The 27,990-nt window shown below is 37.5% G+C and overlaps 2 long non-coding RNA genes across 3 annotated transcripts in view; one reads left to right on the forward strand and one right to left on the reverse strand.

The window, feature by feature from the left end:
- The window catches only part of LOC111098318, a 33,651-nt gene extending 31,589 nt beyond the window's left edge, over nucleotides 1-2,062 (reverse strand). For both annotated transcript variants that reach the window (XR_005367923.1, XR_005367922.1), the window contains exon 1: nucleotides 1,742-2,062. This is a non-coding gene — a long non-coding RNA (uncharacterized LOC111098318). The remainder of the gene's footprint in view (nucleotides 1-1,741) is intronic.
- LOC111098317 overlaps nucleotides 1-27,990 on the forward strand; it is a 100,367-nt gene that overhangs the window by 19,869 nt on the left and 52,508 nt on the right. The gene's annotated exons all lie outside the window — the stretch shown is intronic.

Consider the following 27,990-nt stretch of genomic DNA (forward strand, 5'->3'; position numbering starts at 1 on the left):
AGCAGAAGTAGGCAGAAACAGCCTTCAGACCCTGGGACAGGTCTAATACCTGTGAATAAAGAGGGAGGGCAGAAAATTCTCAGACAATGGGGCAGTTTCAAAAAAGTTCCAACCAGGATGGTGAGGGGTCCTCAGTCAAAGTTACCCTTTAGTGGAGTCCTACATCCTTATGCATCCTTATGGAACAGACTAGCACTTATACCCCACTGTGCCCAGGCATTCTTAGGAATTGCCCAGAACTGGGGAGAGTGGCAGATGGGAGTAGGGGTTTGACCTCAGCTCATTTGTGGTAATGTGGCCACTGTGAAAGCCACAGCAGGGGCTATTGTCAACTAAGCCCTTCACAGCCAGTTCTCTTAAAGGGGATTGGAACTTAATATGCTTGGAATCATTAAAATTTAGTAACTTAGAGATGGGACCTCACAGAGTTGAACTTCAAAGCCCCTGGGGAGGTACCAGCTGGATGGTGCTAGTATCTCTGAGGTTGCTTTTGCGATGCTAGAAAAGTTGCACACTCGGTTCAGATGCTGTTGCAGGAAGGTAAGGAAGCATTGCTGGAAGGAGTGGCTATAGAGTGGAGATCCGTAGGATATGGATGGGAAGGAACAAGTCCCTTCCTTCTCCTCCAGATTCTACTCTGTTTGGGGAGCCCAACAGGGAAAGAGGCAATAGCAGAAATGGGATTTGTAGAGTCCCAAATGCAGTATCACATGACAGAGGAAAGAACGGTGGATTTGGGACTGAGAGACAATGACTTAATACCTCAATTGGCACACTATGTGAATCGCTTTCCTTTGTGTGTGTGTGTGGTGTGTGTGTGTGTACTTCTATGTTTGGTTTCATCCTTTATGGTGGATCCACAGCGATTTCTGGGCCTTTTCTCTAGATCCAGGCAGAATGCAGTAAATTAACATGTCAGAGATGTTTTTGCTCTAGAGACTTCTGTTTCTAGTTCCATCAGGACTGGAACCAGTATGCTTTCTCATGGAGAGAAATGTCTCTTGCTTCTCTTCTTTAGATCTTGATTTCTGTTAGTGAGTCCCATTCTTGAGGCCTGCTTCCTTCAGCATCAGCATCTATTACCAAGGAGTCTCCCTAAGCTGTTCTGGCCACTTCTGATTTTTCCAGTTTACTCCCAAGGAAGCACTAACATGCTCATTAAATATTGCCCAAACTGGCAGAATTGGTTCAGCAGCCCTGGGCAACAGCGAATGTATGTGCAGAGAGCCTTTATTATAGAACTTTACAGATCCCTTTAAGGTCTTTCTCTTAAAGGCCACATATTGAGATTTTTTTAGACTTTTTGGGCCGAAAGGCAATCAAGGATATTTTATCGGCGCTTATATTACAGTTGCCAAAGAAAATATTTTTTTTAGTATAAGTATGCCCTCTACAACATTTGGGACATATTTATATTTAAAGATTTTTTTGTTATTTATCTGAACTACAGATCTAATTCAGCATCTAGTATTTTTATTGAACAAATCTAGCTACTGTACCTTATATAATAATTTAAAATGTAACCACTTAAAAATGTAAAAACTATTCCTACCTCCTTGGCCATAAAAGAAAAGAAAAGAAAGAAAACCCAGAAAAAAAAACTCCAAAACCCCCAACCAGGTGGCTGGCCAGTTTAATCCAAGGGCTGTTGTTTGCTGCCTTCTGCCCTGTTGTATCATTCAGGCTCCAGTTTGAGGAAACAGAAACCAATTGCAGAAAGGGATATAACATAGAGACTTACGTGCTTAGAGAAATCCCTGGAATAACTGGAGGAGCAGGCTTTCTAGTGGACGTCCAAGAATGAACTGGCCTGCCAAGGAAACCATTGTCTTAGTCTCTCTCTCCAGTATTATGCTCCTCAGCCTCTCCGGGAACATACCATTGGAGAATGGGGCAATCCAGAAGCCACTTTGAGAACTGTTGATTTCAGAGTCACACAGTGTCTGCTAATCAGCACCTGCTGATTATATCTCAAGTGTGATCTCTCTGTCCATTTAATTCAGTTCTGAATATAAGTCCCATGCATGTGTATCTGACTGGAAGAGTCGATGTCACTGCAAGGGGGTCTGAGAAACAGAACTTTCAGCTTCCTGCAGAATGTGGAGAGCTGATTATGAAAAGAGAAGATTCTATATTGGAACAACTCTGTTTACCACACTTGCTATCTTCTTCCTTGTCTGCCTTCTCTTAGGTCTCTCACTACCTGGGCTGACACTGCACAGAGGATTTTGACTTGCATCTCTGAAAATAGGAGTTAAGTCTGCAGTGCTATCCCAGTGAACATAAAAATTCTCCTGTCTATTCTCGAAACTCATCATTCCTCTTTTTTATTTTTATTAGGAGGAAAACAAAGCCTTTGTTCCCTATGGCCTGTTTACTGTAATGAGTAATTCCCTAAATCTTGTGATTTTTTTTTTTACTTCATTATTATGACTCTAGTCTCTCAGTTTAAATTAAGTGTATTATTCTTTCTCAATCCAATGCAAATAGAGCATAGAGACAAGGCACTAGACACAAAGCAGAATTCAAACAAAACTGTGTACGTGAAAAATTCAAATGAAACCTAAGATTGTTATGCATGATTTATACTTGACATAGTTGATTTGTTAATGACAACCATTCATAAAGACTTTTGGAGAATTTGGACTAAGCTAGAAGTTACTCCCTTTCTCAAAATATCTCAGTACATGTATTCACTGAATTTTCTTTTTGTTCTCAGAGGCAAGCTGTTTATCCTCCCTTCAGGACTAATCTTTTAGCCTATGCTCTGGATTCAATTTCTTTTCAACTTCCTCATGCCTCCCTCCAGCAATTATTCCTTTTTTTGGTGCTGTTAGTCTCTTCTCTGTTGGTATTGTCCTCTCCTCTGCAAACACACGCAGTCCCCCTGACTTCGTATATATCTTGGCTTTGCATCTCTTGAATTATTACCCATTTGTCTCTTTTTTTCACACAAAACTTCTCAAAGGAGTGGTCTACATTTATTGCCTCTACCTCCTGCTTTTCACTTCTTATCCTTCTACACTCTTGCTTCTATTCCCAGCAACCAGCTAAAAAAACTTCTTTCAATGGCACAGTTTGGTCTCTAATAGGCAACCAAGGGTCCTTTCTCACATTGCCTTCTTCATCTTTTCCTAGTATTTGGGGCTGCTAGTACCTCTTTATCCATTTTTGAATTTCTTTTTCTTCAACCTCTGTGATGCTGCATTGTTTTATTTACTCCTAATGTAGGACTATGACTATTCAGGCATTCTTTACCTTTGCTAACCTTGTGAGCTTGTTCCATCAATTATTCCTCCTCTCTTATTTTATTTTATTTATTTTATTTTATTTTATTTTATTTTTAAGATTTTATTTATTTATTCATGACAGACACACACACACACAGAGAGAGAGAGAGAGAGAGAGAGAGAGAGAGAGAGAGAGAGAGAGAGGCAGAGACACAGGCAGAGGGCTCCATGAAGGGAGCCTGACCTGGAACTCGATCCTGGGTCTCCAGGATCACGCCCTGGGCTGAAGGCAGGCGCTAAACTGCTGAGCCACCGGGGCTGCCCATCTCATTTTATTTTTAAGCTTTCATTTTTCAATGACAATTTCCCTGAAAACTTGCTTCAACCTATCTGTTCACAGAAAAGAAAAATTTGGGGCACCTGGGTGACTCAGTTGGGTAAGCATCTGCCTTGGGCTCAGGTCATGATCTCATGATGGTTGTAATTGAGATCCCACATTGGGCTGGTTGGAATTGAGACCCCACATTGGGCTCCCTGCTCAGTAGGGAGCCTGCTTCTCCCTCTTCCTCTGCCACTCCTCCTGCTTGTTGTCTCTCTCTTGTTCTCTCTCAAATAAGTAAATTCTTTAAAAAAAAAAAGAGAGAGAGAGAAAAGAAAAATCCTTCTCTTGTACCTGATTTCCCCACAAGCTTTTGTACTGTTTCTCACATTGTTTTCACCCCAGAATTCTTGAGAGTTTAACATATCTATACTCCCTTCACTTTCTTAGAGCGTAACCTCTTGTACATGGTTTCAAAACTCCTATCCTTCTCTACTCCTTAAAATTCTTTTCTTCCTGGGACACCTGGGTGGCTCAGTGGTTGGGTGTCTGCCTTTGGCTAAGGTCGTGATCCCAGGGTTCTGGGATAGAGTCCCACATCAGGCTCCCCTCAGAGAGCCTGCTTCTTCCTCTGCCTATATCTCTGCCTCTCTCTCTCTGTGTCTTTCATAAATAAATAAATAAAATCTTTTAAAAATATTCTTTCCTTCCTTAGACTCCATGACCTGCCATATTCTGGCCATTTTACTATCTTTTGATGGTTCTTTTTGTCCTTGCTTTGTTCTGTGCTCTCCTTCTTAGGTCTAAAAGTAGATATTTTCCAAAGTTCTATAATTCTTTTATCTCTGTGGTTTTGCTCTGATGGTTTCATTCATGCCTTCAGTTTTGACTCTTAGATGACTCCTACATTGCCATCTCCAGCTTTTAAAAAATTCTTTCATTATGGTTGTTTGAATGGACACAGTTGAGTACTTGAAAAATGGGCTAGGATAGGAGCTGTGGTCAGAGGAGGATCTCTGGGGTAGCAAGAATTTCTGGGGGTTATTTCGAGTTAAGTCCTTCAAGAAGAGTCAAGAGTCAAACAGGAGACTCTAAAAATCAACGTTAAGTGCTTAGCTTAGGAACAGGAATATCAGTGGAGAATAGAACCAGAAGTTAGGGTCAGCTCAAAACAAACCAAACAAACAAACAAACAAAAAAGATTGAATGGAAGCAAGTTTAAAACAATCAATAAACATCCAGAATCATTTCTGAGAATGGTTTTAGGGCATCCATGGGTCATCTCAGATAGCAGATGGCAGGTGGTGAGTGGTGCCAGATTCACCTCAAGGTGCAGATTCCAGGCAGTTAAATGCCAAACTCTCACAGGTCCATTGTTTCTGTCTGCTATGCTTTTCCTCACAGATTCCATTCTGGAAACTAATGTTCTCTTCTTTCTCCCTCTCTTCCTCTGGTAAAAGCACTCCATTCTATTATCAACATCATCCTAAATCTTTGGGCTTTGACTTCTCTCTCAATTTTCACATCTTGTCAGTTGCCAAATCCTGCCAACTTACTCTTTATGGTATTCCTTATATTTTTCTTCCATTTCTAGTGTTTTTTCCTCCTTCATTTACTCTTACCTAGACATGTCAGTGGCTTGCAATAGATTTCTTAATTTGCATTGTTTGAGTTTGAGCTTTTGAAAAACCATGATAAGATTACATATTCATGCCAGTTGCTTGTTCCTAAGGCACAAATGATTTGGGGAGTACTAATTGGATAAGGACACTGCATTATAAGCATGATTTAAGAAACTGTGCTTTCTTGGGTGTATTCTAGTTGGTTAATTTACACTTTATTTTATTTTTTTTTAAGTTGACTAAAAAAGCCAACATGGGTTTAGAAATCAGAGAATCTCAGTAATGCTGATGGGGATCAGACTGAAACACCTTAATCATCATCTTCCAATAGAAATGATATTCCATACAAAATGGATTCTTAGATTCCATTTTTTGTTTCATTATTGTTTGTGGCTTGTTGAGTAACAAATGTTTACATCCACTTGTTGGTAGGGATGGATACATGCACACAGCTGCTTCAAAAGGGAGGGTGCTCTTCATGAAAGTCAGTATGTTCATGAGGTGGGGGCTGCACATCTTAGGCTGGTTGGTGAGGATGGCCTGTGTGTACCTGTATGTGTGTGTATGTAAATACTATATATATCTAATCATTTCACACTTCACTGAAACATGGAAATTCATCAAATGCAATTCTTATTGACACTCTTCATTCTTCATAGAATAATAAAGAAATCCTGTTGCCTGAAGTTCAAGGCCCTATATAGTTTGATCCCAATATAATATTCAATATGCTGCCACAAATGCTTTTTGGAAGAAGACAAAACAAATGAACAAATAATTTATCAACATTCTTTGCAAAGATTTCCTTACCATACTTAGATCATGATAAGCTTCCTTCTAGTTCTGCTTCTCTTTTTTTGTCATAATGTCCACTTCCTTCTTTGTGAGTTTTCTTTTAAGAACTAGGTTGAAATTCACCTCTTTCTTCAAGCATTTTCTAACTGTCCCAGTCCATCATATGGCTGTTAAGGTGGTACAAATCTTTATATTTATTGATTCCAATCTTTGTTGTCCCTCCTGTCATTCCCCAAGTTTTAAGTGTTCAGGAATTACTGGGCCATAGCAAGTTTTTATAACTTTTATCCAGATGACCCAGAGATTTGAAAGTTAGTGGCATATAACTTATTCATCACTGAGGAGTTTTACCTTGTATCCCTTGTAATAAGGTCTTAGTCCTCTCAAATCATAGAAGGTCAGCGAAGCAGCTTGCCATTATAGTTTCAATCCCCTGCCTTCCATAATCCAGAACTTTCTTCTCAGAATGACGTAGCTATGATAGGTCTCAGAATTTTTGTATCAGTCTCACTGTTGCTACCAACCTGCATAGTGTTAATAATAGGCTTAGGATATAGTTTCAATATAGTTTCAATCCCCTGCCTTCCATAATCCAGAACTTTCTTCTCAGAGACGTAGCTATGATAGGTCTCAGAATTTTTGTATCAGTCTCACTGTTGCTACCAACCTGCATAATGTTAATAATAGGCTTAGATTGTTGAAGAGAGCCAAACACAGATACCACTTGGGACTTAATTATCTCAAATGAATGTAAGGAAATGTCTAATCAGAGTATACAGTAGAGAAATCACAGCACTGTTTAATGATAAATTGAGGTATAAGCTCTGAGGTATAAGTTTATAGAACCCTCAGATGGAATTTACCAGTAGACACACAGTTGCACATGTTGAGTGTGAGCAAGGATCGTGTCAGATCTCATAAACTTCAAAGTTGTACAATTTATAATATGATTGCAAAGGTAGAGGGCACTGAACGCTCAGTACACTTAGCTCTGAACATCTATCATTCTCAACCTCCAGAGCTATTCTAGTGTGGGCCAAACACATTCCTAGGTTAATTTCTGTAAAGCTATAACAAAAGTCTATTATCCAGATGTCTTTGGGAATCTGGAATTGGGCAGGCCTTTAGAGCTGCCACTGGGCCCATTCTGTGTTAGATTTATGGATCTGTAGCAATTTATGTTTGTACCTTTTCCTGTGTCACCCAGGTTTTGACACCTGATAGTGTCATTTATATTTTTATAAGATTTATATGACCCAAAAATAAGTAATAACATTTTTATATACATTTTGTATCCATAATGCCTAACTCACCATATTGCATTTAAAAATGTCATTTCATCAAGCATTTGTTGTCTACTTACTGAGTTTTAGGTACTATAATAAATGCTGGAAATACAAATAGACCATGACTCGATCTGTGGCTTGGAAGAACACAGCATTTTAGCAAGTTAGACTGGAGCGGTCATGAAGGTGCACTTAGCAATCCCTTTGAGACAGAACGCGCTGTTTTTTGTAGTTATCTGACCATTCCCATACTTTTGGAATATAAAGTAGTTTCAGAGCTGAGGTCAAACTCCCAAGAAGCTCCCAGTCAGTGACTGAGAATGGTGAAGGTGCTAGACCTGACCATTTTTGCCTGAAGCAGGAGTCTTCCACAGGTAATCTTTATGGCAGATTTCCTCATTTGCCTGGCCAAGACTTTCTTAGCATTTCCCCGAGGTCTGAAGCTCTTTCTACCCGGGCTTGTTTCTCTCTCCTTTCTATACAGAAATGTCAGCTATGCATCAGGTATAGAAGCTTTCCCTGTGGAATCCTGCTTCTTCTTTCTTTATGTTTCATAAACTTTAACTCCAATAAATTTCTTTTTCTTTAAAGATTTTATTTATTCATGAGAGACACACACAGAGAGAGAGAGAGAGAGAGAGAGAGAGAGAGGGAGAAGGGGGGGCAGAGACACAGAGGGAGAAGCCGGCTCCGTGCAGGGAGCCAGATATGGGACTTGATTCCAGATCTCCAGGATCCTGCCCTGGGCTGAAGGCGGCACTAAGCCCCTGAGCCATCCGGGTTGCCCCCCAATAAATTTCTTGTATTCCATTTTGGCACCTGGTTGTCAGGGTACCCGAACTGATAACACACAGACACAAAAAATAATTATAAAAAACCTGGCAACTATTATAATTAGGAAAATGTGCTGACTGTTATGGGAAGCTTTTCCTGCCTTCCACAAAGAAAGTAAAATAACTCATTGCTTATGTTTGCTACTTTACCTTGTTAAAACTCTGCTTTTATTATAGAACATCTCATATTGTATTATAATTGCTCATTTTTAAGAAGATTTTATTTATTTATTTGACAGAGAGTGAGCACACAAGCAGGGGGGAGTGGCATGGAGAGGAAGAAACAAGTTCCCTGCTGATCAGGGAGCCCCATATGGGGCTTGACCCCAGGATCCTGGGATCATGACCTAATTGGAAGGCAGACACTTAACTGGCTAAGCCACCCAGGTACCTCTATAATTGCTTATTTTTGTCTGTCACTCCATTAGACTATGAGCCCCTTGAGATACCATGACATTTTATCTCTTTATACTGTAGGTTTTTTGTTTTTGTTTTTTAATCAAGCTCTCAGTATCAAAAATTCTTATTGAGAAAGGGTTAAGGATGTGAGGAAAGTATCACAGAGGAAGAACCAGTGGTCTATGTTTGAAAAATGAGCTGGCACTTTCCAGGTGAACCAGAAGGATGAGGATTTGACAGAAGGACCATCATCTAGAATAATGTGCTAAGCAAAGAAGCATGAACAAGTATTCAGGAAGTAGCAAGTCACTTGGAAAGGCTAGAGCTTATTGTGCTTGGGGGTGTTGAGGAATGGGAGATGATGATGGAAAGATAAATTAACTTTGCACAACACAGGTACTTGCCACATGTTTGTATATGTAAACCATATATGTCATTTCTCAAAAAAATGAGGAATTGCATGTGTGCATGTGTGCATATATAGTGAGATGACTGAAGATGATTGAAACAGAAAGTTCTGGCTATATTTCATTTTGCGTGAAAGGCAAAGGAAAATTATTATGAGAAATGATCTGTGACCATGAATGTTTCTATTTTCTATAATGAGGCCAAAACAAGAAACAATTTCTGTTTGATTATGGTACTGTAAGAATGCAATTACATTCTCCAGCCCCAATCTCAGAGCTAGTTCTAACTATTACTTCTCCTTAGGCAAATGCATCGTATTATATGCCAAATCCTGGGTTTTCCTCTAGATTTCCTCAGGGGTCACCTTTTCTTTCCTTACCCACAGCATCACTTTTCTGCAGATGCTATAAGCTTTCTCTGAAGTCTCTATAATTATTTATTTTTATTTTATTTATTGTTTATTTTAGGAAAATATATAGATTTTCCTGAAATCTCTGTAAATCTCTTGTGCAGGCATTGCAGATTCTTGCTTACTATGGCAAGAAAAGCATCCCACAAGAACTGTTTTTGTTTCATTGCTTTCCTTGGTTGGGAACTTATGATGGTTTTCTGTTATCACTTATGACATACAAAAAGTCCTATGTATGTAGAATAGTCAGTATAGAGGCCCCTATAGTTAATAATTATTTATTGTTGAGTTTAGTAGATAAATTGAAATGGTTTAGGAATTATAACTCACATTTGTTAGTAAGGAAGAGTATTTTCTAGCTTTGTCATTCTGAATTATGATCTAGAAATATATATCCTTTAATAATTCTAAGGTAAGCTAGAGTTTATAAAGGATCAATTCTGGGTACATTTTTACAACTGTGTTCCAAGAATAATAGCTAAATATGAGAGAGAGGTCTAAAAGCAATTCAAAGAATTTTTCTATTTCTCTTTTTATTTCCCCCTCCATGTCCTCCCTCCTAATCTTTGAGGATACTGCAACTCCATTTTCTTGGCAAAATAATTTCAAGGAGATCTGGAATGAAAGATCACTTAGGTTTTAATGGCTCTGCTGTCAACAGCTGACTTTCTGTTAGTAGAACATGCTGTATTTTTGCACATAGAAGGGAGTACAAGACACATTCCATGATATGTATACCATTAGGGACATCTGAGTTCTTGATTGCCAATTTTAGAGAGATGTTGACAAGTGTAGACAGAAGTGCAAGAGTTTTTTTTTTTCATGAAATTTTTTCTTTGAATTGTAAGGGAAAACTATGATGTCTGCATATTAGGACAGAAAGTATTTTTTTTTTTTACAGAAAGTATTTCTATTTATTTTTCTTCATAACACACTTTTTTGGTCCAGAATGATTATTTTTCATTATAGAGTCATAAAAAAAAGATGAAATGGCAAATACTTTCTCTATTAATTCTTTAAACGTCATGACCTAGAACTTTTAGGCTAGTTTGGTATGATTTTTATAGCAGAGCCTAAGAAAGCATTTATAGAAGTTTGTGTGGGTAGGGAAAGCCCTGTGGGAAAATAATAATAGTAATAGTGATGTAATAATAATAAAAACAAGAGAGGTGTTTATATTTCAGGTATCATGCTCAGCATTTTATATCTACCCTTGTTTATGCAAGGATAATTACAATCCTTAGTTGACTGTACTTTCCTTAGGAAACCAGAGTGATGAGAATGGCACCAATACTCTTTAGGGAAACCATTTAAATTGCCCTTAATTTCATTCTAATAGGGGAAGAAAAGTTTACAAATTCAAATCTTTAGTAGTCCTTAGGATGTTCACTTTGAAATTTACCTTTCACTGTTTTCCTTAACTCCAGTTGAAATTTTTTTCTCCAAACTCTGTATTTAAGAGTTTTAAAAATATAAAGAACCATAGACTGACAGAGCAGCTCTGTTCCCTAATATTTACATCTTTGTAATGAAGAGACTTGCAGTGGTTTTGTGGGGACTTGTAAAAGAGAAAGTCCTGTGAAGAGGGTCAGCTGTTTTCTCTTGTATTTAGGAGGGAAAATGAAAGGAGAGCTCTTCACCCAAAGTTCTAGGAGAATGAATAATCCAGCCCTTTTTATGTTTTGACTTTTTTAAAAAAATAATTTAATCTCTGTGGTCCTGGAGAAGGTGATTTGGTTTCATCCTCACATGGTGAACCATGCAGGCTGCCAGCCCCACTTGGGGATTTTGCACAATGTCATCTCATGTTGGATGCATGGATGGTATCCAAAGGCAGAAATGAGCTAATACATTTTATTATAGGATGTTGCTTTTAAAAAGTACTTATTCTTAATGGTTCTTTGTCAAAACAGAGTATGTGTGGAAAAACTGAAAGTTTCAGGGGAAGTGGAAAGGCTCAGCACCTGCAGAGTCAGATATGAAATCTGTGGACATCTGCCACAGAGCTTTAAGAGATAAGGTCTGATTCCTGGAAGGGGTAATGGAGAGGGCTATGTGATTGGTTGTTCTTGTTTTTATTTTTAGAATTCAGAATTTATTCTAAGAATTAAAGGTTACGTGAACAAAATGTACCATTATATCATCTTAAGGTTAAGATGATGACATAATTAGATTCCTTTTTAAAAAGATTTGTCTGCAAAGGGAAGTTGAGAGTGGAGGCAGGGATGAAGTAATTTTTTAGATGTGGCGGCTTGAATTGTGTGGTTCCAGTAGCCTTCCTGATGTTTCACAGAATATGGAAATAGGCTGTGGCTTTTCCTTAAAAAAAAAATGAGGCTTCATTGTTTAAGAATATGTTGAGAAAAAAAGTCTGCAATTTGTTTTTGATTGGTGATGTGTTACAGAGACTTTTGATAAGATTTAAAGATTCTTTTAGGGGGAGGAAACAACATGGCCACTGGGATAGATGAAAGGCATGACTCTGTTATTCATAATTCATAATTCCTTCTGGCTGCTCCTGGGCAAGGCTATACAGGGGACTGTACCTGGCAATAAGCTAACGCCCGCTAGAACTGTGGGGAGCTTGTATGGCAGATCGGATAGCTAGGTTTCTGTGGCTAGTTTGAGTAATCTCAGTTGACTCTGGGGCACAGGGGTTGTCCCTCATTGTCTGGTGCTTGGCCCTGTGGGGTGACTAGTGAGAGTATACAGTAGGCCTGAGTGTGAGAGCCTGATTGAGGGGGGGTGGTTGGGGTGTGGACATAACTGATGTTCAAGAAAGGGGAGCCGGGTGGCCAGGGCTGTAAAGCTGGTTCAAGACAGCATTAAAACAACAAAACCTCCAAAGACCACTATGTTCCAAGAGATGGCTGACTGCCTATGTTGAAATGGTTTAAATATTAGTGTGAATCTAAACATACAGGTTTCATTTGATGCCTAGGTTCTGCCTACACACTTACCCAACTCTTGCCAGTGACACAGAAATGAGCAGGTACAAATCAGATCTTGGGAGTTGATGGCAACAATAATGAGTACCCACTCCCACAGGGTTTCTTCCTTCTGTCATTTGTTTGTTTTACTTTACCTTTCCAAAGCAGCTTGGAATGGAAGAGAAAGTGGAAGGCTCTGCATGTGTGTGTGTGGGGTGTTTCAGGGTAGCTAGCTTTGAGGGTCATGGTGCTGATGCTGAGTTAGGGATAGAACCTCAGCTCTCCTCTAGAGCAGCTTTCCTCTGGTATAGTTGTGAGGACTGAGTTACTCCTCCAGTTTAGGGTTAGAGAGGAATTTGTGAAAACCTAAGAAGTGAGCTGAAGGAAAATTAAGTTGCACATGTCCATGACACATGAAAAAAAATGGTGTTTTTCACCTCTGTTTCTGGTCCTGCTTGGGGCTTTAGTTGAGTCTGTTCCTGGCCTCAAAGGACCTCTACCTGGACTATGAGTATATACTTGATTTACAACAAACATTCCAGTAGCTCATTCAGACCCATGAACTATATTCCAAATGCCCTAAAAAAGAGGGTAGAGCCCAGGAAAGCAGCAGTGTTTTTTGGGCTGTTGTAAAATAGGGAGGAGTCTAATGGGGAAGCCCAGAACTAGTGGGATCCTGAAAGATTTTCACCAATTCTTGTTAAATTTGGCTCTATGAAGTATTATATTGTTGTAAGGGTCCTACAGGGCCTTACCTCTTGAAATCAGGCCCAGGCAAGCTGCCTGCCCAGTGGCAAATCCCTGCCCTTAACATTTAAAGCTTTCCCAGGGCCTATATGAAAGAAGAATTAATTGGACACCAGATTTAACTTCATTCTTCTCCAAATATATCCTCAATTTAGGGACTAAATGGTCTTTACTCTGGTAGGAGGGTATTTGGTGACCCCAACCACTGATTGACTAGCATATGGCTTAGGGTAGAGCTTCATTCTAAGGGTATACATAATTTTTGTTGATGACAATCACATTTTTATGTTTCATCCCTTTGAATCATGAAGTTGAAACCAATTCATACACAAATAATAAAAACAGCATGTTTGGCCTTTTCTCAAAATTATTTATGAGGCTTTATTGCTACCTGAGAGTTCATTTAAGATTTCTAAAAATTATTTGTTACTTGTACAAATGGACTCTGATGAGATACAAAGGCATAGAGAAATTTTGGATAAAATGATACCCTCTGGAAATGCTTCACAGGAATCATTGAAATCTTTACCAGAAATTCAAAGTGATGTTAATTGAACCCCCTGATCCATCTGTGATGCTGGATTAAAATTTTAGTAGTAGAATACCAGATAAATTATTGGAGGATTTTTCCTACCCTAGTTTAAAACCTGGAACAAATGTAGAAAAACATAGAGAATAGACATTTCATTGGTAGGGAAGCTGGAAAGAAGTTCCATCTTATAGCGTACTCCATGGCACACTGGTATGCTGGACACTTCTTGTGTGCAGTGGTACATCCTTTCAGCCTTATCCCACAGTCTAATCATGGCTGTGATTCTGGATTGTCTTTGACTGCCTCTGAGGCTATACCCTGACATAGGCTCACCTCAAGCCCATGTTGTAAGTCTCTCTCTTCTTGCTCCAGAACTTTGTTGACACTGAGGTTTGGGGACCCAGAGCAACCATCCAACATTCAGGTATATACAAGTGCCAGGAAGTGTGGGTGAGTTCACACTCAGCAAGACAAGCCTTGACCAATGGGGTATGTGTAACTAAAGATAAATGCTTCTGCCTTCCTTCCTGAGACACATTCTGTAAGATTTCTTAGGTTATCTGTGGATTTCTCCCACTTGCAACATGAAAACTGGTCTTTGGAATGATACTCCCTTCTTCCGCATGTATTCTCCTGTCACTTATCCTTACTTTCTGGGATCGCATTCCTGAACAAATCATGCCTATATTCACCTTTTTCTCCAGGCTTTGCTCTTAGAAGATCCCAGGGAAAGATTATTAAAAATTCTATGAATCAATGCTAAATGACAATCAGAACACTAGAAAAATGTGCAAAGGACTTAAACTGGCAATTTCACAGCAAATATATGTTAATTTTAATTAGCAATAAATGTTAATTACTACAAAAATACAAAGCTTTTGTTTTAATATCATTTTGGGATAAAATTTTACCTTATAAAAATGGTAAATTAAAATAAAATGGATAACATTATGGTAAATGTTTGAGGAACCAGTTTCAAACTTAGTGGTGGAGTTGCCAAATTGGAGGTTAATTTGCTAATATCCTTTTGGAAGATAATTCTCCATGAATATTCTCATATTTCTTCATGATCTGGGCTTTCTGAACAAGGGGAATATTTGAATAGCAAAGGTCTTAGAAGCTAGAGGTTGTGAATTGCTCCAAAGATATATAGAAACTTATCTTCCATGGAGAGACATTCACTTACCTTCCAGGGTTTTAAAATTCTCTTTCTCTTTCTCAGCAGCGGGGGAATAGGAGAGATGTGCCAGCTACCCTGTATAAGCTATGAATCTCATAATTTGAAGGATCCTCTCCTATGGCACAAAAACCGTGATGCATGTGTGCGTGAACACCTGGTACCCATTGTGTCACCCTGTGGGAATTGAGGCAAAGGGAACCAATGTAAGATGCTCTGGGTTGCTCTTCTTGATGTGAGTAATAAATGGTTTGTTCTCTGATCCTGAAGTCTGGTGTTTCTGTCAGCATGCATATATACACATATATATACACATGTTTGTGTATATATAACAATGGCAGGCTAACTTATAAGTTTGTAATGTAGCATAAAATCTCTGACCTTTTGGAGGTTTGGTCTCTCAAAACCAAAAGTGAACATAACCTTTGGACTTGTTTTAAACCCCTACAAACTTATTTTATATGAGTATATAGGGGCATATATGTTGGGTGCCTGCCCAGCATCCAGAGCTCCCATTTAAAACAACACTTAACTTCTTTTGGAGAACTACCCCCTCTATGGCATAGCAGCTGTTAAGTTTTTTTTTTTTTTTTTTTAAGATTTATTATTTATTCATGAGAGACAGAGAGAGAGAGAGAGAGAGAGAGAGAGTGAGGCAGAGACACAGGCAGAGGGAGAAGCAGGCTCCATGCAGGGAGCCTGATACGGGACTCGATCCCGGGACTCCAGGATCATGCCCCAGGCCAAAGGCAGGCGCTAAACCGCTGAGCCACCCAGGGAGCCCCTGTTCAGTTTTTTTGAGCAATGGGTGGGTGGGGAGGGGTTTTGACTTTATCCCAGTTTCTAGAGTGAGTCTTCACAGGTTTAAGCAAATCTGCTTAAGTATGATACAGCTGCCATGATGACTGGATTAGTGCCTAGTACTTTGATTATCAGTTCATGTTATTTACCTGGGCATTATTATTGCTTAAGATTGATTGGCCCAAGCAGGGTGAAATAAGTGAAATAAAGGACATTTATTGTACGGCAGGGTGACAAGAAAAACTTTCTCTGGATAATGTGTGGGGTAGAGGTCCAGAACTGCTGCAGTAATTTGTAAACATTGAGAGAAGTTAGGTTAAGGGTTAAACTGTTAATAAAAGACTGTGGAAAAATTAGAGAAAAGTAGAGCCAGCATCCTGATTAAACCATGCCTGAACTCCATTGAATTTTAAAGTTATGTGAGTAAATAAAATTCTTTGTTGTTTATGTCAATTTGAATTGAGTTTTCTGGTATGGGTACTGAAAATCTAACTTACTGTTAAAGGGGCTCAAAAGGATAGGGTATGAGGAGGCCTACTCAGCCTCTCTCTATTACTTGACTTGTCTGAAATTCCTATCCTCAGAGATATTCCTTTGTATTAAACTATTGATCTAGACCAGTGCCATCTAAAAGAACTTTCTACTATGGTAGAAATATTCTATATTTGCACTGCCCAATATGGTAGCTATTAGGCACACATGACTGCTGAAATGTTACTGGTGAGATTGAGGAAGTAAATAATAAATTTCACTTAATTTTAATTGATTAGAGTTTAAATTTAAAAGGTGCATGACATTAGGAGCTACTGTATTGCACGGTATAAATATAGATTGCCTTCTTAAAAAGGAAAGTGCCTGGAAGAAAAATAAGTCAGTCTTGTCAAATTTTAATATGCTTTATTAAAAATTTCTTCTTGGAAAACTTAAATTTGGGCCTAGAACACAGGAGGTTGGGTGTATTTGATAATTTGATTTTTATTTCTTTTTGGGATAGGTCATGTAGAAGAGATTCAGAATAGGGAAACACTTTTACCTTTCCTCCTTCTTGGAAATTTTACCTTTCAAGGATCTACTCTTCTGTAAAATTATTTTTAGAAGGAAAAACAGTTGCCAATTTTTCTTGATATGGGCAGTGTATTTCCTTACAGTTTCATTTCACATCAGTGGGAATATAAACAAAAGCAGTATAAATAAGAATATTAGGAGTTCCTTACAAACGTGGTACATAATATGTTCCAGATGTGAGAATTTTGAAAACTGACTATATCAATGAAACTCTAGTAAAGAAATAAAGGGAAAGACCTATTGTTTTCCCCCCCCCCCCCTTTTCTCTTTTCTTCCTTTCTTCCCTTCTTCTCCTTCTCTCTCTGTATTAGTCTGTTAGGGTGTCCTAACAAAATGCCACAGACTGGGTAGCTTAAATAGAAATTAGTTTTCTTACAGATCCGAAGGAGGAAACTCCAAGATTAAGGTGTCCTTAGGTTTAATTTCTCCCAAATCCTCTCTCTTGGGTTTGCAGATGGCCACCTGCTTGCTGTGTCCTCACAGAGCCCTTTATCTGTGCACATATATCCCTAATGTCTCTTCCTCTTATAAGGACACTTAAAATTTTAGTGGGTTAAGTCTTCTTCCTTTTCTCTCACCTAACCTTAATTACTTTTTTAAAAGGCTCTGTTTCCAAATACAATCACATTGAGGGTTAGCACTTCAACATATGAATTTGGGGTGACCAAAGTCAATTCATAACACTGTCTTCCTTTCTTCTACAAGTATTTAAGGACTTATTTTTGAAAGACATTAAGGTTACAATAGGAACAAGCAAGATATAGTCTCTGTCTTAATAGGGCCCCAGTCTCTCTCTGGAAGAGTATTAACAAGCAACCTAATTTAAAATACAGTGTGAGTTATTGTGGGAGAAGTATAGGGCATTATGACAGCACATGAAAGGGACATTAGACCTCTTGGGTGGAATGAGCAAGGGCTTTTGGCAGTAAGTTATACCAAGCTAGCATCCAAATAAAGGGTAGAAATGAGGCCAGGAAGGGGATGTGGAGTTGGAGGAGGTAGCTGGAGGGAACAGAAAGGGTGAAAGCCTGAAGGACAAGATTGAGCTTAGGGAAGATAACATGTAGTGACAGGTGGAGGAGGCAGAGATGGTAAGACTTTGTGATTGTTTAGATGGGGATGGAGAGGTGAAAGGGAAAGGAGCATGCCCAGGACCACCATAATTTTTTGTATTTCCAGGAGACAGAGGGTGTGAATAGCGGAAAGAAAAAGAGACAGAGGCAGGGAGGGACGGAGGAAGAGAGAGGCCATGTCAGTGGTGTTGTGTCATTTGTGGAAGCTTATGTTGGTAACTCAGTGCTATTTCCCCCTTCACTTCTCTCCCCTGTATTCAGGGACTGGAATCCTGAAAATCACATTTTCTGAACTCCCTGTCAGCTGGTTTCCTATTTAGAGTCTATCAATGAGAGACATTTAAATTAGATTTGGAAGTCAGATAGTAGTATAGACACTGTTTCATTGAGAAAGTAATGGGTTTTGTGAAGTTTAGTGTTCTGAGAATTACCCCTTTCATTGCTATCAGCAGTTGAGCTCCTCAGCGCTGTCTCCCACAACTCCGACACTTTTTATGCCTTCCAACAGTTTAAATCCCTAATTCCTACATGTAAGTTCCTTCCTGTTCAAGATACCTAAAATGGTTCTTGCTTTTCTGGTTCAACTCTGAGCATCCAACTCCCAACATTCAAGCTGAGCATTCCATGTCAGCCTGCTAGAACTTCTAGATATTTTCAGAACTTGCCTCTTTTTCTCTCACATGTTAGGCTCAGGTGGGGTCTGAGCATCCTTGTCAAGCAGTGTTACCCAGAATTTCCCACCTTTTTGTAGCCATCATCATACTGAATCCAATCTCCTTTTCTTCCCTTTTTACTATGCCTGTGTGTATGAAACTTTCCATTTCTGTTTAGCAAACCACACTGAATCTTCCGTCTCCTTTGAATGCTCTTTTTAATCTTGCTAAAATAAAATCTGTCCATAAGGACGTTGCTTTTTCATGGCCATGAATTGGGCAGTGTTTTCCTTGCTTTCCAGTGTTCCATGGCTGTTTTTTTTTTTTTTAAGATTTATTTATTTATTTATTTATTTATTTATTTATTTATTTATTTATTTATTTATTTATTTATTTATTTATGATAGACATAGAGAGAGATAGAGGCAGAGACACAGGAGGAGGGAGAAGCAGGCTCCATGCCGGGAGCCTGACGCGGGACTCAATCCCAGGACTCCAGGATCGCGCCCTGTGCCAAAGGCAGGCGCTAAACCACTGAGCCACCTAGGGATCCCCTCCATGGCTGTTTCTAAATCATTTCTCTTAGTTTCTTTAAAGAAATTATTATTTTTTGTTAAGTTTTTAATTTTAATTTAAGTATAGTTAACATACAGTGTTAGTTTCAAATGTACAATATAATGACCCAATAGTTCTATTCATTACACAGTGTTCATCATAATAAGTGTGCTCTTTACTCCCCATTATCTATTTCACCCATCCCTCCACCCCCTCCTCTCTGGTAACCATCAGTTTGTTTTCTATAGTTAAGAATCTGTTTCTTGGGTTTATTCTTTCTCTTTTCCCCCCCTTTGCTGGTTTGTTTTGTTTCTTAAATTCTACATATGAGTGAGATCATATGGTATTTATCTTTCTCTGACTAATTTCACTGAGCATAATACCCTCTAGTTCTATCCATGTCATTGCAAATGCAAGACTTTATTCTTTTTGATGGATGAGTAATATTCCAGTGTGTGTGTGTGTTTGTGTGTGTATGTATATATAGTACCACATCTTTATCTATTCATCTGTTGATTTTTAGTGTTTTGAGGAATCTCCCTACTGTTCTCCAGAGTGCACCAATTTGCATTCCTACCAACAGTGCAAGGGGTTTCTTTTTCTCTACATCCTCACCAATACTTGTTCTTTCTTCTGTTTTTGTTTTTAGCCATTCTGACAGATATGAAATGATATCTCATTATGGTTTTGATTTGCATTTCCCTGACGATTAATGATGTTGAGCACCTTTTCATTGTTGTTGGCCATCTGGATATCTTCTTTGGATAAATGCCTGGTTTGTTGGGTATTTGAAGTAATTATTATCTGCTGATACCATACCCCTACCTTCTCACTATTGATCTACAATTATAGTTACCTGAGCTATTCAACTCTCATCTGTCTTTGATATTTGATTTGAAATGTTGCCGTAAAGAGTTGTTTAACGTTCATTATATGTAAAACATTGAGAAAAGTGGTACAAAGTAAGTCTTCAATGAGTATTATTATCATTGTCATCATCCGCATTTTTCCCTGCTTGCACCAGAACAAGTAAACATTGCTGAAGAAAATCACACACTGGGATTATTGGTTTTTTTTGAATTCATGGTTACAGCCCTCAAATTGGCCCTCAACCCTGCTCATCAATCATTATTGTTCTTTATTAAGCTTGCTTTCCCACTCAGGGAGATGACTTATGATACTTTCTTCTTTTTTCCTATATCCCACACCCTTTCCCACTCTCAGATCCTGATCTCAGCTCACACTTCATTAAGACAATACAGATTAACTTGGAAACTGTCTTATCTTCTTCTCTCCACCACATCATTTTTCCTTAGTACATCTGCTCCTCCCTTTGTATTTCCATCAAGTAAGTGGCCTTCCTTTGATCACAGCCTATCCTTCTAATTGTTCTTTGTACCCTTTTCCTCATTCTTTTTTAGGATCCTGCTCCTCCTGTTATCTGCTCTTCTGTTAGATAATTACCATCAACCAAAGAAGCAAAAAGCTTCTAAAGCAAACACCTGCCTTCAAACACCCCCTCTCTGTTCCCATTCATGGTAAAACTTCTAAAGTAGTACCCTGCAATTACTGTCACCACTTTCTCACCTCCCATTTACTTTAAGTCCTTGCTAATCTGGTCCCACACCTTTGCAGACACCAAGATGGCTCCTGAAGAGGTCAGTGTCTCCGTGTAATCAAATTCAACGTGAGGTTTTTCAATCTCACAGTAGCATTCAACTCAGTTGAACCATTCTCTTCTTGAAGCATTTCCTATCCTACTTAATATGATGTCACAACTCCTGGGTTTCATTCAAAGTTCTGTTATTTTCTACCCAACCTTTGCACTAGGGCATGTTTCTAAGCTATATATTCAGGTCTATCCTTATCCTTTAAGGTGTTCTTAAAGTTGTGAGTCTATGAATACTAGTATGAAGTAGGGAGACTCAGGAGCCATACTGTCTGCTCATACATCTTGGCTCCACCATTTACTAGCTGTGTGACTTCAGGCAGATTACTTGACTTTGTTGGATGTCAGTTTCTTTATCCATATAACGAGGATAATAGTGCTTTAGTTGCAGGGGTATTTTGAGGATTATATTAACAGTGTGCAGCTTATAGTAAGCACTCAATAAATGTTAGGTGTTATTATTATATGCTGAAATGCTCAGATTTCTATCTTCTGCCTAGACCTCTCACCTAAGGTTTAGATTCATATGCTGCTGCCTATTTAAGAACTAAACATGGATGACTAGTAGGAATCCCACATTAACATGTTTAAAACAAGATTTAGATCTTGTTTATTAGCCCCTGAACCTATTTCTCTCCTCAGTCTTCACTTTCTTAGTAAATGACATCATCTCCATCTGTTCAGCAAAAAGTTATTTTTGAAGCTGGAGGTGCTTGTCAGTGCTTCCTGTAGTTTTTTCTTTTCCTTTTCTTTGTGTGTGTGTGTTCTTAGAAACATCCTATTACAGGTGTTCTTTAAAACTACATAACATGTGGTACAGAATGGGTATAACAAATTCACTGACCTAAAAATTCTGCCTGTAGTTCTTCACAATCTGAAATAAGAAAATTGAACTAAAACTAGTAGAAGAGTTAAAACCGTTATGGTGTTTCTTGGATTAGGTAATTTTACTAATAGCCTAAAGTACCTTTTGAACTCCCATGATATAAAACTCTTCACTCTGAGAGTGTGTGTGTGTGTGTGTGTGTGTGTGTGTGTGTGTGTGTTGGCGTTGGTGTATCTGCCTGCTAGAAGTTAGGAGAAAAGTGATGTGCAGCCTAGAAATAGTAGACCTGGTTCCATGACTCCTATTCCAGAGGACTAGTTTATTATTTTTTAAATATTTAATTTTTTTTTTTATTCATGAGAGATGGGGGGGGGGCAGAGACACAGGCAGAGGGAGAAGCAGGCTCCATGCTGGCATGCTGGGAGCCCAATGTGGGACTGGATCCCAGGTGTCCAGGGTCACACCGTGGGCTGAAGGTAGCGCTAAACCTCCTAGCCACCGGGGCTGCCCCAGAGGACTAGTTTAAATTACAGAGTACTAGTTTAAAAATAGAGTAAATACAGAATCATACGTATCTTTCAAAACTAATGAAAAAACCATATACTATAAAAATAATTGGTATATATCTGTCATGTCTTCATGATTACATTTGTCACTTTCTCCACTTCTACTATTTCTTCCAGTGTTATTATGACATTTTCTCTTAAGTGGCTGTTTCTTTTGTATAATATTTAATTTCACTGGTCTTTGGGTTTTTTTTTTGGCTATTTTTTTTGCTTTCATAATGACTCCAAATATAAATATGGTATTCTTTTCCAGGACAGTTATCAAAGGGAAGGAGATTTGAGTTCACAAAGAAAACAAATGCCCCGGAATTTCATGGTGTTAGAAATTCAGTGATCTTTTAGTGATCATTACAGCTACCACACAGTATCATTTACTAAGCACACACTATATTCTAGCCACTTGACTAAATAGTTTTCATGTATTATATCATTCAAGCATCATAATAATTCTGTCAGGTAGAAGTATTATTAACTACAAATTCCAGAGCAGAAAATTGGCTAAAAGAGCCTTATTATTTTACATAAGATCATATAGCTGGTAAATAACAAAGCCAGCATTCAAGCCCCTGTCCTCCTATCCCCAAAGCCAGTGCTCTTCATCATTAATTTAAACCTTTCACATAACAATTACAAATAAATAGTTTATTTAGTAGTATGCCCTAATAGTTTATTAAGTGGCTTATTCTTTCTATATATATTTTATCTTTTTCCCATTGATGAATTTCTAATTTTTTTGAGATTTTCACGCTTTATTAATTTTTTTACACACTGGATAGAAAACTTGATTACCTCATTCTCCATTATTTACCCAGTTGTAAGATTCAGCTTCCAAGTTCCAGCTAAGGGTTTATAAATCAGTTTTTGTTGTAGTCACCATTTCTCTTAGTACTGTGGTTTCCTTGTGTGATGATCATTTTGAAGTCTGCATTTACTGCAAAGGTAAGACTTTCCATATATTAGTTCTTTTAAAAATTTAGCTTGATTCCAGATCTTGTCCTTGGGCTGCCAAAATGACTCTGTGGCAACGTTGAAAACTGATGATAAATAGGGAATGTTTAGATTGAGACCCATGGAACTGGACCGAAGCACTTATCTTTAGATCCAATTTCGGTGATGTATGTATTATAATTCCTGGCAAGGAAAAAGTAATTTTTAGTTGATGGAAACCTTTTTCTGAAGTAACAGAAACTCCCTAGGTAGCAATGAATAGAAAATGTTAAATTCTCCGCCTTTGTTATTAAAGAATATAGCAAGTAGTGTCAGCAGCAGCTTTACCAGTCATGCAGAAAATGTCTTCATATGGCTGTTTCCACAATGTCAGCTTTCAATGAACATTTAGGGAATGATTTTTACCTTGTAGGACTGAAGTTACTCCCACAGGAAGCTGACCTGAGAATGGCCAAGGAAGTAACTTTCTTATGAACAGCCCAGAACAGGTATAGCACTGAGGGTATTGAGCCAGCGTGCTTTGGCTAGAATATTTCTTAGATTTTTTTTTTCTTCTGTCCATCTTAATTAATTAATCAATCAACACTCTAGATCATGCTGTAAAAGTTCCTAACCACATTAACATATGCAATTAAAAGATCCAAACAATTGAAGAAATCTGGGCAAGGAGAAAAGCTAGGTAAGGAATTAATAGATGGCAGCCACATTGATAGCACACCCCCTTGAAGAGTATGTAGTGACCAAGAACTGGGCTCTAAGTTTCCTAGACGTTAAAGAAAAAGTGAAAGATAATTGTAAAAACCAGTGTCCGTGGTAAAGAAATCAACTAATGAATCATGGAAACCATGACTATTTTCTTCCATGACTATATATAAACAACCTAGACTCCCTAATGATGTCATAATTGATACAATTACATATTATAGTGTTTGAATATTTCATTTGGTGTAAGGTGAATGCAAGATTTATTCTCATCATTTAGGGAAAGCAATTCTATTGCCAGAATTGGGAGTGGGAACAAAATAATTAGGCCCAGTTGTTAGCTCTGAGATAATATGACTTGTTTCAAGGGAAAAGTTAGACCATCTAGCTACAGCATATGTGTATATGTGCTGCCGAAGCGAGCACTAGCTACAGCATATGTGAATGGACTATATATTATTAAGACCATAAATATTTTCTAATTAATAGTAATCTTTCATTATTACAAATGCATTGTATATATATTGTATAAAATCAAAAGATACAGATAGATAACAATAAGAAAGAAGCCATTTTACTCAGAAAAAAAAGATCATAGTGTGTGTTTTGCAAAAAAATCATTATGCATAATATTTTAAATTACTTTTTTCCAGTTAAATTGTTATTTAAAATACTTACTTTTTCATGCCAATAAAGTTTTTATCTCTCTTAATTTCTAGTTCCTATTTCATTTCCCCCTACTATCTTCCAAATGCCTTTTTAAAAAAAAGATTGTATTTGTTTGGGAGACAGAGAGAGAATGCACACTAGCAGGAGGAGGGGCAGAGGGAGAGGGAAATACAAACTCCCTGCTAAGTGAGGAGCCTGAGGTGAGGCCCAGTCTCAGGACCTTGAGATCATGACCCGAGCTGAAGTCAGCCACTTAATTGACTGAACCACCCAGACACCCCCCCCCCCAATATCTTTTATATAATTGGTTTGTTGTAACCAGAATCCAGTCCAGGCCCATGCATTAATTCTTGTTATTATGTTTAAGTTTTGTTGAAATCTGGAGCAGTGCTTTTTATCATGGTAGTAACTTGCTGAAGACTGTGCTGGTTGTCCTACAAAATATCTTCTGGATTTATCTGGCTATTCTCTTAGAGAAAATCACCCGTATCCCCCCCCCTCCTTTTTAAAAATATTTTATTTATTAGAATTTGAAGATTTTATTCCCTTTGAATGGGGGGGGGCTGATGTGGAGCTCCATTCCAGGACCCCCAGATCATGACTTAAGCCAAAGGCTGATGCTTAATTGACTGAACCATCCAGATACCCCATATTTTTCAAGGAATTGGAATGAATTCCAATTAAACAATTTTGTCTGGAATACACTATGGGTCCTTCATGTTGTGTTACATCAGGAAACATGTTATACCTGGTTGCCCCACTCTTAGCAATGCTCAGACTGACTTATGGGTTAGGGTTATAAAAACCTGATCCCCAGATGTGTTTCCTCATTGACTCATGTAAGTAATCAGTAGGGTGTTACTTTGTTACCATATAGATGGACAGTTCTCCATCAACCATTTACCTAATGATTTTAATGACAATTGATAATCCTTAAATGTTTTCTGTCATTTGATCTTTATTTGCTGGTGTTCTTCCAGAGCATGGAATGATGGGTCCTACTGAAACACAGTGTCTATTGGAAAAATAGACCTACTTAATTCTTTCACTTTAATGATCAATTTTCAAACTACAAAGTTGTCTTAATAGACACCTTAGAGGTGTTCTGTTTTTCTGAGTATAATTTTGTATTCATGAATTTCTAGAAAATCTACATGTTAATTTACTAGAACCACTATATTTTGTGTTTCTTAGATGTTCAGCACTTTAGCTTTCAGTGGGAGCCCCTTCACATTACCTCATATCCATTTGACCGGCCCCACTAGTCTTTGAAAAATTCTTGCTTCCTGTCCACACATCTCAGACTCACTTTGTACCATTCCTGCCCCTGTCTTGGAATCTACTATTTATCCAAGTGGAGAGCCTGAGATCTGACATAGCTACTTACAATGGTAATATTTGCTTCTCGTAGCTATAAATATTTTTTTCCTAACTGGTTTTTAATAAGCACTGACAGCTGAAATGTCAAAGATGTGTTCACTTGTAATTACTTGGAATAGCTAGGTTACTTATTAAGGGCAGATGTTTATAATATAACAACCAGTCCAAAGGTGGCATAAGGTCCTCTTGGGAAAATTAAGAAGACTTAATCAAGATTGATGTGTGAATAAATGATATTCTCACCTTTGCATCAAGGTGAAATTAAAGGTAGAAAGTCTTTAATTCCCAGACAACTTAGTTATTATGCACTTCAGAATTTAGCAAAACCTAAGAATAGGAGAATTGTGCCTAAGCCCATCTTTTTTCTTATGTAGTATTTTTGTTAAAGACACAGTTTTGTAGTTCATGAAAGTCTGTAATTTGAGAGGCCCATTCATCAAATGGCTAAATCTGTAAGTTTGGCCAAAAGACAGAAAATGGAGCTTTTGCGAGTAGGAAATTTGATCCATAATTGGTATTAAATGTCTCCAGAACTCCTCACTTGTCTTTGTATTGACCCATTTGGAAAAAAAAAAGTGCAGAATATAAAAGTGTTTACATTTAATGAATGGCTTCTTTGGATTCTCTTTGAAATGCATCCTTTTTTATTTTGCTAGACCGTTTTTAAAAAAAACTTCTTAGTTTTATGACAAGAAATAATATGGCCATCTCCTAATGTCCCCTATTGTCAGTATAGGTTTTATATCATCCTTTATTTTCTTTCACACTTTCATATTTTTTTTTGTGGCTTATGATTGATAGATGTATATTTCCTAGAAATTTTAAGAGTAAGATATGCAAATTACTTGGAATATAGATGAATCATTATTTAAAGAAACTCACATGTGACCTCAGACTTCTGAGCTCTGTCATCTCAAATCTTATTTCTGATGTGTGATTAAACTCATGAAACAGAATAAAAATAAGTAAAAAATTTATTTGTGGAAGAAATGAATAGTTTCTACTTTGTCTAAGTTGTCTAATAAAAGGAGATACATCAGAACATTTAATTGTTAAATAAGAAATAACTTTGGCTTTTTGACATAAAATTGAATAGTCATTGGGATTATAGAGTTTTGGCTAAGTTATTTTTCTCTCTGATTAAGATACCTTAATCACAGGCGTCTATAAATTCTATATTCACATCTATATCTACCCGTATCTTAGTTGTCTATTACCAAGTGCTGAGGATTAAAAACCAAGTTATTAAACTTCTTCAACCCTGGAATTCTCTGATTTATTCAGAGCCTAGGAAGGAGAAATTCCTAACTCTGCATTCTGCAAAATTTTTCACTTACTTTTGAAACTATTTTGTTGCTCTCTAATTAATGGGTGTCTTCATTTCACTTTTTATTAAGCCTTTGGATACAGCTGTATTCATATTTACTTTTGAAGCTGTTCTCATGATTTATAAACCACATGCTTGTATTTCAGTCAGAGTTGGTACACAGACTTTGTAACTGTGCATGGAAGCCTTGGTGTCAAGCATAACACAAAACCCCATCAGGATGAAGTTATTTTGTTCTGAGTAGCAGAGCACTAAAAGAAACTATTCATTATATGCCCTGTGATTCTTTAAACAACAGAAACATGGTTCATTTATAACGACTTTCTATGATTTAAACTATTGAGGGTTTTAACCAAAATATTTATTGAATAATACTGCATAGTTACCAACCTCTTATTTTCACTTTGAGAACATTTACACTTAAAATGAGAAATTGTATTACTAAAAAGTTTTATTTTAAAAATATAAATTGCGTGAAAAACATATTCATGAAATACAGAATATTTTCCATGGAGTTCATGTTTTCCAAAAGTTTAATGACTTAGATTTCTCTATGTATTATAATATTGTTAAATGCAGTTCCTCCAGAAGTAATGAAAAATAGAATCTAAATCACAGACTAAAACTTTTAGGTATTGTAATTTCTTGTTTTGAGAATTTTACAATTGTTACAAGGTGCCATGGTAATAAAAGTGTTTAAAAATATGAAAAAATGTGTGTAAGGTGAGTGTAGATGAACTAAATTCTTGTATAGATTAACCAAATCTTCACAGATGTGATATAGTTTTTAAGACTTGACAGACATTTAAGTAAAAATTATTAAAGTCATAAGAAAGAAGTACCAATAATGTTTACCCCCAAATCTAACACTTGCAAATGTGTTTTATACAGTTTGGGAGGAATTTTTAGGAAAATTCCAAACCAATCCAAAAATCAACACCATGTTGAAGATGCTACAGTAAACATGTAATTATCATCAACAATAAACTCCTTATAAAGTATTGGAAGAAATGCAAACTTACAAAAATTTGTTGACTTCCAAAATTATATTTTAAATTTGAACTGGTTT

This window comes from Canis lupus, chromosome 12, assembly GCF_011100685.1.
Source record: "Canis lupus familiaris isolate Mischka breed German Shepherd chromosome 12, alternate assembly UU_Cfam_GSD_1.0, whole genome shotgun sequence".
Taxonomy (NCBI): Eukaryota; Metazoa; Chordata; class Mammalia; order Carnivora; family Canidae; genus Canis; species Canis lupus.